The sequence below is a fragment of the Pinus tabuliformis genome, chromosome J (genome assembly GCF_031772625.1).
Source record: "Pinus tabuliformis cultivar Carrire ecotype Pingquan chromosome J, CPIR1, whole genome shotgun sequence".
In the NCBI taxonomy this organism is placed as follows: domain Eukaryota; kingdom Viridiplantae; phylum Streptophyta; class Pinopsida; order Pinales; family Pinaceae; genus Pinus; species Pinus tabuliformis.
Window position 1 is genome coordinate 530,704,585 of NC_142295.1, and position 8,070 is coordinate 530,712,654.

The 8,070-nt window shown below is 36.2% G+C and overlaps 1 pseudogene; it reads right to left on the minus strand.

The window, feature by feature from the left end:
* Positions 1-5,352: 5,352 nt before the first annotated feature.
* LOC149228091 (protein CDI pseudogene) lies at positions 5,353-7,324 on the minus strand (annotated as a pseudogene).
* Between the last annotated feature and the right edge of the window lie 746 nt (positions 7,325-8,070).

Here is an 8,070-nt window from a genome sequence, read left to right on the forward strand (position 1 = left end):
ACAGATTCAAGCCCCCATCAAGTATAAAGATTATGCCTTAATGTCTCAAGTAATGACTGTTTTTGAGCCCTTAAATTATGAACAAGCCAAAAATCATAAAGAATGGATGGAAGCTATGAAAGAAGAATATGATTCTATAATGAAAAATGAAACTTGGGAAATAACAGAGGTACCTGAAAATAAAGTCCCTATAGGATCAAAATGGTTGTACAAGACAAAATTTAATGCAGATGGTAGCATAGACAAGTATAAAGCAAGATTGGTTGCAAAAAGTTATTCACAAAAAGAAGGTATAGATTATGAAGATACCTTTGCTCCGGTTGCAAAAATGAATACAATCAGAATAATGATAGCATTGGCAACTAAATATGATTGGAAGCTACATCAATTAGATGTCAAGTCAGCGTTTCTAAATGGTGACTTAAAAGAGGAGATTTATCTTGTTCAACCAGGAGGATTTGTAAAGGGTCAAGAACATCTTGTATGCAAGTTAAAAAAGGCCTTATATGGACTAAAACAGGCCCCCAGATATTGGTATGAGAAAATCGACAAATTCTTTTTTCAGCAAAGATTTAAAAAGAGTAAAAATGATCCTAATTTGTATGTCAAGACAGATAGAAATGGAGATATAGTATTGATCTCTATATATGTTGATGATCTCCTAATTTGTATGTCAAGACAGATAGAAATGGAGATATAGTATTGCTCTCTATATATGTTGATGATCTAATAACAATAGGGTTTGCTGATAAATTGATTACAAATATAAAAATAAAGTTATCACAAGAATTTGAGATAAGGATCTTGGTGAGATGCACTATTGTCTAGGTCTTGAAGTATGGAGAAATGATGGAAGAACCTTAATCACACAAAGCAAATATACAAATGAGTACTCCATTGGAACAAAATATCAAATTAAGAAGTGATGATGGAACAAAAGAGGTGAATGGAACATTGTATCGACAATTAGTGGGAAGTCTGAATTATCACACTACCACTAGACCAGACATTGCTTATGTAGTAAACATACTTAGTCAATTCATGGCTAAGCCTCATGAAAGCCATTGGATAGCTACAAAAAGGGTCCTTTGATACTTAAAGGGAACTATCAATTTTGGTATTGAATATAGTAATGCTTGTAATGTTGAATTGACAGGTCATTCTGATTCTGACTGGGTTGGAAATCCAGATGACAGGAAATCCACCACTGGATATGTCTTCAATATAGGATCGGGAGCTATATCATGGAGCAATAAGAAATAGGCAACAGTTTCCTTGTCATCAACTGAAGCAGAATATAAAGCATTATGTAGTGGCACCTGTGAAGCTATATGGCTCAGAAGAATACTTGAAGATGTTGGTGAAGGTCAACAAGAACCTACAGTGATCAGATGTGACAATCAAAGCACCATCAAACTGGGGAATGATCCTGTATGTCATGCAAGGTCAAAACATATAGACACACAATATCATTTTGTAAAAGAAAAGGTCCAATCAAAAGAAATTTCTCTAATATATTGTAATACAAATGAGAATGTAGCTTACATATTCACTAAGCCTCTTGGGAAGGCAAAATTTGAGTTTTGTAGAAGTAAGTTATGTGTTGTAGAAAATCAAAATTATATTGTAAGCCTAGCTGAGACTTAGACTAGCAAGCATGACAATTAGAAGTATGTTTACAGTATCTTATGTATTGTGCTATAGTATATTTGTCATATGGTTGGAATTAAGGGGGAGTGTTGGAAGACATTAATTCCAACCACCTGCAATAAATGCAGTAGCTAGTCTCTTCTGGAGAATTTGGCGGATGTCTCGAGAGCTGGATAGCTTCCTGGAGAAGCCACCGACTCCAGAAACTTCTTTGATGTATATAAAAACCTGTTCAGCAATCGAATGAAGCAAGTGTGTTCTATGTGTTGTGTTTAGTGCATGTTATTTGATTAGAATTACTACCAATTTGAACACAGCGAAATCACACTACTTGTATGTTGAAAACTAATCACACATTTTACGAAACCTACCCACAAAAGCAAAGGTAAATTAGCTTCAAACAAGACCTCATTTTTTTAATATCGAAATCTGCAAATGTACATGACATATACAGAAAGATAATAAATATGAGGTACTAAGCGTCTTTCAAAGAACTTTCTCCTGAAATATGCAATCTAATGGCATAGGACTGCTTTCTCCAAGTAAAAGATTTTTCAAAAAATAAAGAATTTGCACAAAAGAGAACCTTGCAGGAATAGTTACCCTGGAAACAAGGAAACATGAACGTTTACCACTACAGCATTCTCTTAGTGAAAATACAACTCGGACATGAGCGAGAATAGACTTACAGCTCGGCCTTAAGTGAGTGAGAATAGACACAGACTCTCGCAGTAGAAGGACCTCAATAAACTTCCGAAACACATTTAGCATTTGCTTATGAATCTTATCCTAAAACAGCATGGAGAAATATCTTCAGGTTAGGAGAACTCCATTCTAGGCTACATGGCAACACCATCGATTTTCCCATTGCTCTTCTCCGTGAATCTTATCCTAAAACAACACGGAGAAATATCTTCACTTTAGGAGAACTCCATTCTAGGCTACATGGCAACACCATCGATTTTTCCATTGCTCTTCTCCGTGAGCTAGCATATCGGTTTTGGCTCCAATTTTATGAGTATATTTAGGTGTAGTTTAATTTATAGACGAAATGGTTTTTTTCACGACTATTTTTCTGGTTAGTTTTAATCAAAATACGACAAAGATTTTTAAAAACTTGAGTTTAAATTGTTTAATCTGCATAATTTGAGTGCCCCGAGAGTTTTTCAGGGTGCGGAATATATTTATGCATTCAAAATTGTATTTTAGACAACAAAAAAACTTGAAAAATCTTGAAATTTTCCCATTGCTCTTCTCCATGAGCTAGCATATCGGTTTTGGCTCCAACTTTATGAGTATATTTAGGTGTAGTCTAATTTATAGACGAAATGGTCTTTTTCACGACCATTTTTCTGGTTAGTTTTAATCAAAATACGACAGAGATTTTTAAAAACTTGAGTTTAAATTGTTTGATCTGCATAATTTGAGTGCCCCGAGAGTTTTTCAGGGTGCGGAATACATTTATGCATTCAAAATTGTATTTTAGACAACAAAAAAACTTGAAAAATCTTGAAATTGTATTGCCAGATTTTCCGGTGAAAAAAGCTATTTCATCTATAAGTTAAACTACGCCGTATATATATTTATCTTTCCAAAAAGTAGTATTATATATATATATCTTTCCAAAAGGTAGTATTCTTGCTTGAGATATGATCCAAAAGCAGAAAGACTAACTTGTAACTTAACACAGGGCCATCACTATTGTTTTTGAAATATTCTATGGATCATCCACTGTGTAATTCAAGCAGGGCATCATTTCATCAACAGAGAGCCAAGGTGGTATGGCACTTCCGAAAGTACAAGTCTTAATGTTTTGAAAAGTTATGGGATAAATGTTAGTGGTCGTGACTGTATTTTGATGGCAATTTGATTATTACTGTAGTTAGTTTTAGGCCATCATGACAGCTCAAGGATGTTTAATGTCACAAAGGTCTGGAAGTCTATAGAGAATAAGAATTAAAAGGTGGACGGTTTAGTATAAATTTTGATTTCTGGGAATAGCAAATAAACAATTTTTTCTCTTAAAAAAATAAACATCAATCCTCTATCACTTCTAGATATCAAATTAGTATAGTTATTATTTTATGTCCCTTATGCAAATAGGGTAAATATGTTTCATTCAAGAAGCAAATCAGTATCCTACTATCCAGCATGCCAACAATTGTTTGGACTCCAAGAATAAACTAGATGCAGGAGCATCCTGCTATCTCCCCTCAACTGCAGTCGTGGTTGTCTTTTAAGATTCCTTACAACTCAGCAGAATGATTAGTGGAAAGAAACCGCACTACATGATGTGAAGAAAGAAAAACTAACCAGGGAATAGGTGCTAACAAGGAAACGTGGACAGAAGGTGGGCAGGCTGGGCAGGCTACTTCTACAACTCAACTGTGGCAATTCCAGAAGGACATACCATCAATGAGATCTGTCACAATCCACTGGCATTTTTTAAGCCGAGTCTGGTTTGGTATAGATGTATATCCAGTGCCTATAATTGTCATAGGGGGGATAAAGAATGTGCTCAGATGAGCCATACGCTGAGGGAAGCCATTGTAGGGCCGGTATGCTAGTTAAGTAATCTAGGGAGTTTTCTTTGTAGCAAAGATTAGAGATAATGGAATAAAGACAGCTTTTCTAGCTTTTCTAGCTTTTCGGCAATCTAAAGATTGGTGTTGTCCCCTGTAGATTATTCATCCCCCACCTGAATATTTTAGTGGTTTGCATTCATAAATACTGCAATTGTTTCCAGGAACAGAGCATCACTGCATTCTTCACTAAATCTCTTCTGCTGTAAACTTGTTTGCAGTTTTTGAGATTGGTAATCATCTTTTGATCCCTCTGCTAAAGCTTGCACAGCCTATTCTCTATTATAGTTACTAACCCCTTTTCAGATCACGGGAAGCGTTCTTTGACATTTATGTTAGGTTTAAATGGGTGGTGTAAGTCTACCCCTGTGGAAACCTGAGGACCAGAGTGCTGTGCAGATTGGAGGTGTCTGCATCAAAACATAAAGGCATACTTTTCTCGTAGAAGAACCTTCGTTAAAAATACCATATGTGAGCATAATGCATACTTCGCACATGCAAAATACGAATATATCTTGCTGTGATATGCTTTGTACACACTAGCTTGAGCACTCTAGTATTGTTCACAGCAAATGAGAAGATCCACTGATCTCCATTGTCTTTCACAAAATACACTACTTATTGAATAACAGTGAACTTAAAAATGCTTATGAAGGTTATAAATTTTCAACATAAACACATCAAAATAGTCACTAAATACACCACAATGGCAACCCCAGCAACACAGAGATGTTTGAGCCTGGCCGAAAACAACCATCCATACATTGCAATCAAGATAGCTAATAAATAGAATTAATACAATTATACCAATCGATGTGATGAAGTATATTCCATGAAATCGCAATGTTTGAGATAACTGCATTTAAGATAGAAAAAAATGCCACAATAATATTTTTGTCCAGATAGAGTACAAACCCTTCACACAATTCTTTCAGGAAAAACGATGATGGTGAAGAATGTTGCTAAATTAAAGGCAAATTGGACCATACCCTAGGTGAATAACCTAAAATAACCATCCATATGTAGCAATCAAGACAGTTAATATATAGAAAGAATACAATTACACCAATTGATATGATGGAGCATATTCCATGAAATTGCAATGTTTGAGAGAACTACATTGGAGAAAAAAATTTGCCACAATGACATTATTGTCCAGATAGGGTACAAACCCTTCATACCATTCTTTCAGGAAAAAGGATGAGAATGAAGAATGTAGCTATTTCTTAGCTGCTATAAAGTAAAGGTAGATTTGACTATACCATGGGCGAATAGTATATTAAGAAATAAGTTAACTTCCAGTTCAAAATTTATGCAGAAAACTACAATTTCTCTCTAATATTTAGAGATAATATTTAGAGCTAAAAATAGAATCGAATAAAAATAATTAGGCTATATCCTGCATTAGTACCTCCAAAACATATTCCTATTTTGCACTGTCGCAAGATCCGGCAGGGTATTCCAAAGCAATTCCTTTCTGCTCTGCAATACCTTGTTCAACTAGGCATCAAAAGGAGGTTCTTTCACACCATTCCCTCCCTCTGTTAGAAACCTCTCTTGTAGATAAAACAACAGCAATTTCTGCAGAGCAGAGATCTCTCTAACCTTGCCTTCCAACTCACCTACTCTGGTTTCAAGCTCTCCTGCTCTTTCATTCATTCTTGTATCCAACAGCCTTATGAGCTCATCTTGAATCACCTTCTGTATCATCTGGGACCTCTTATACTCATCCACTTCCTGAAGCCACAGATCTGCGAATTGGCAATCTTTCCAGGCCTCGAACCAAGGGCCTCCCATTGTATAATGTATAGCTTTGGGAAGTTCCTTGTCATCAATCTCATTGTGACCAACAAGGAAATTCCAGGTGTAGGGAATGGGTCCAATATCATTGTCATCAAGCCAAGTGAATCTATGCAAAAATGCCCCAGATTGGGAATTCACAACAGAGGGTGTCAAAACTTTGTTCTTGGGGTGCCCGCAATTATACAAAACCATAGATGACCAGTTCTTTCTAGGGTAAGTAGTCTGCACAACCCCATCCATTTTTGTAGCACTCTTGGGCTTGTAATCGTGTTTGACACACATTATAGCATACTTATCATCAATGAGCTCAGCTAATTCCCTAACGTCAACAGTATAGAGAAAATCACAGTCTACGAACATAGCCCAACCCTCGAACCCAGCTAGGAAAGGAGTCAAGAACCTGGAAAAGGAGAACTGGGTGCTCTCAGTGGGATCCCTTGTGCGCCAGTAAAGCCCAGCCTTGCGGAGATCCGCTTGTTTGATGGGGATTACTTCAACTGGAAATGTGGCATGTTTCAGTATCGAATGCCTGCAGACCTCGTAGGCAAGATCCTCACGGGGATCGTAACCCACAAAGATCTTGAGCTTTGGAAGCACTTTTCCACTCTTGGTAATAACAGGTCCTCCCATAATGCCTGCTCGAGGCTGTGGTGAGACTGGATCTCGCGACTTCTGGTCCTCCTGCATCTTCAGCTTCGGTTCTGGAGACTCGGCCAAACTTGGGGGAGATACTGCGAATGCCAGCCCCATTCCCAATCCCAGTCCCAGTCCCGATACTAGCATGCCTCTGGAAATCCTATATGCATTCGAATGTGAATGCCCATTTCCGCTACTGAAAAATCTCTGTGGAGGAATTGAATGCGAGGAGGATCGAACCTTGGCACTGAGCGATGATGTTACACGCCAGATCTTAGTGACGTTCTGACGGAAATGAGCCATCTGGCCTTCTTGGAGAATGGGAAAATGATCAAATCACAGAGAGACAGAATTGGGTCTCGAAATTTCAGAAAGGGTGTGGGGATTTCTTGCTCTCAATGGAAGATGAGAAGGGGAAACATATATTACTCTCATGAGTTCGGATCATAGTGTCGCACCTTGAAGGATATTTATGGAAGATCTCGCACCTTGGACAACTGGAACTGGAATTTACCCACCGCCTTCTGGCACGCGGTTCTGTTGATTAGATCGAGCAAATACTAACGATTTCTAAGCACACTGGTTTACTCCCCACATGCATACCACTTCTATTGGAACTACAATTTCAATCCATATGCCTTTACCGAATCGGGAATATAGATTTACTTACGATTGAGTTATACTTCATGCATGTCTATGTCTATGTCTATGTCTATAGTTTTTGGTTTTTGGTTTTTTATTTTAATTAAATTTTATTGGTTTTTTTTCAGTGTGATTTTTTGAAAAATATTTGTTTATTTTATTATTTAATTTGTTTAAAATTTTGTAAAAAATTATTAAAATCACAGGGTAATTTTTCACAATAAAAATATCTCAAAAATTATTGAAAATGTTGAAGTTAATTAATAAAAAAAACTAATTTAAACAACGAATACTCCAAAAATCTCACATATATTATGTTTTAATTTTATACCAGAGGTTTTGCGATACTCTATATTACTATTAGGAAAATAAGGAAGTGTTTGATGGTTTTCTCCAACGGTATATTATAAATAGAAGAAGTTAGTTAAATTGGGTTATAAACAATTTCAAATTAGGTAATATGGTTGGACATTTAATTAATTTCATATAAATATGAATATTTGATTAGGGTTTAATTCCATATTTTAGCGAAATTCTTATGAATATATTTAAATATATTTTTAAAAAAATGGTGGTCGGTGCGAAACCTCGTCCATGAACTTGAAAGCACACAATGACTTAACTATGGGCACGTGTACTCTTCCAATAACCTATGGGCACTTTGTTAGACTCTACCAATAATGCTTAGTATAAATATACGGAACACTTAACCATGAACATTTGTTTCTTCACATTTAATAGAATAATTTGACAATTT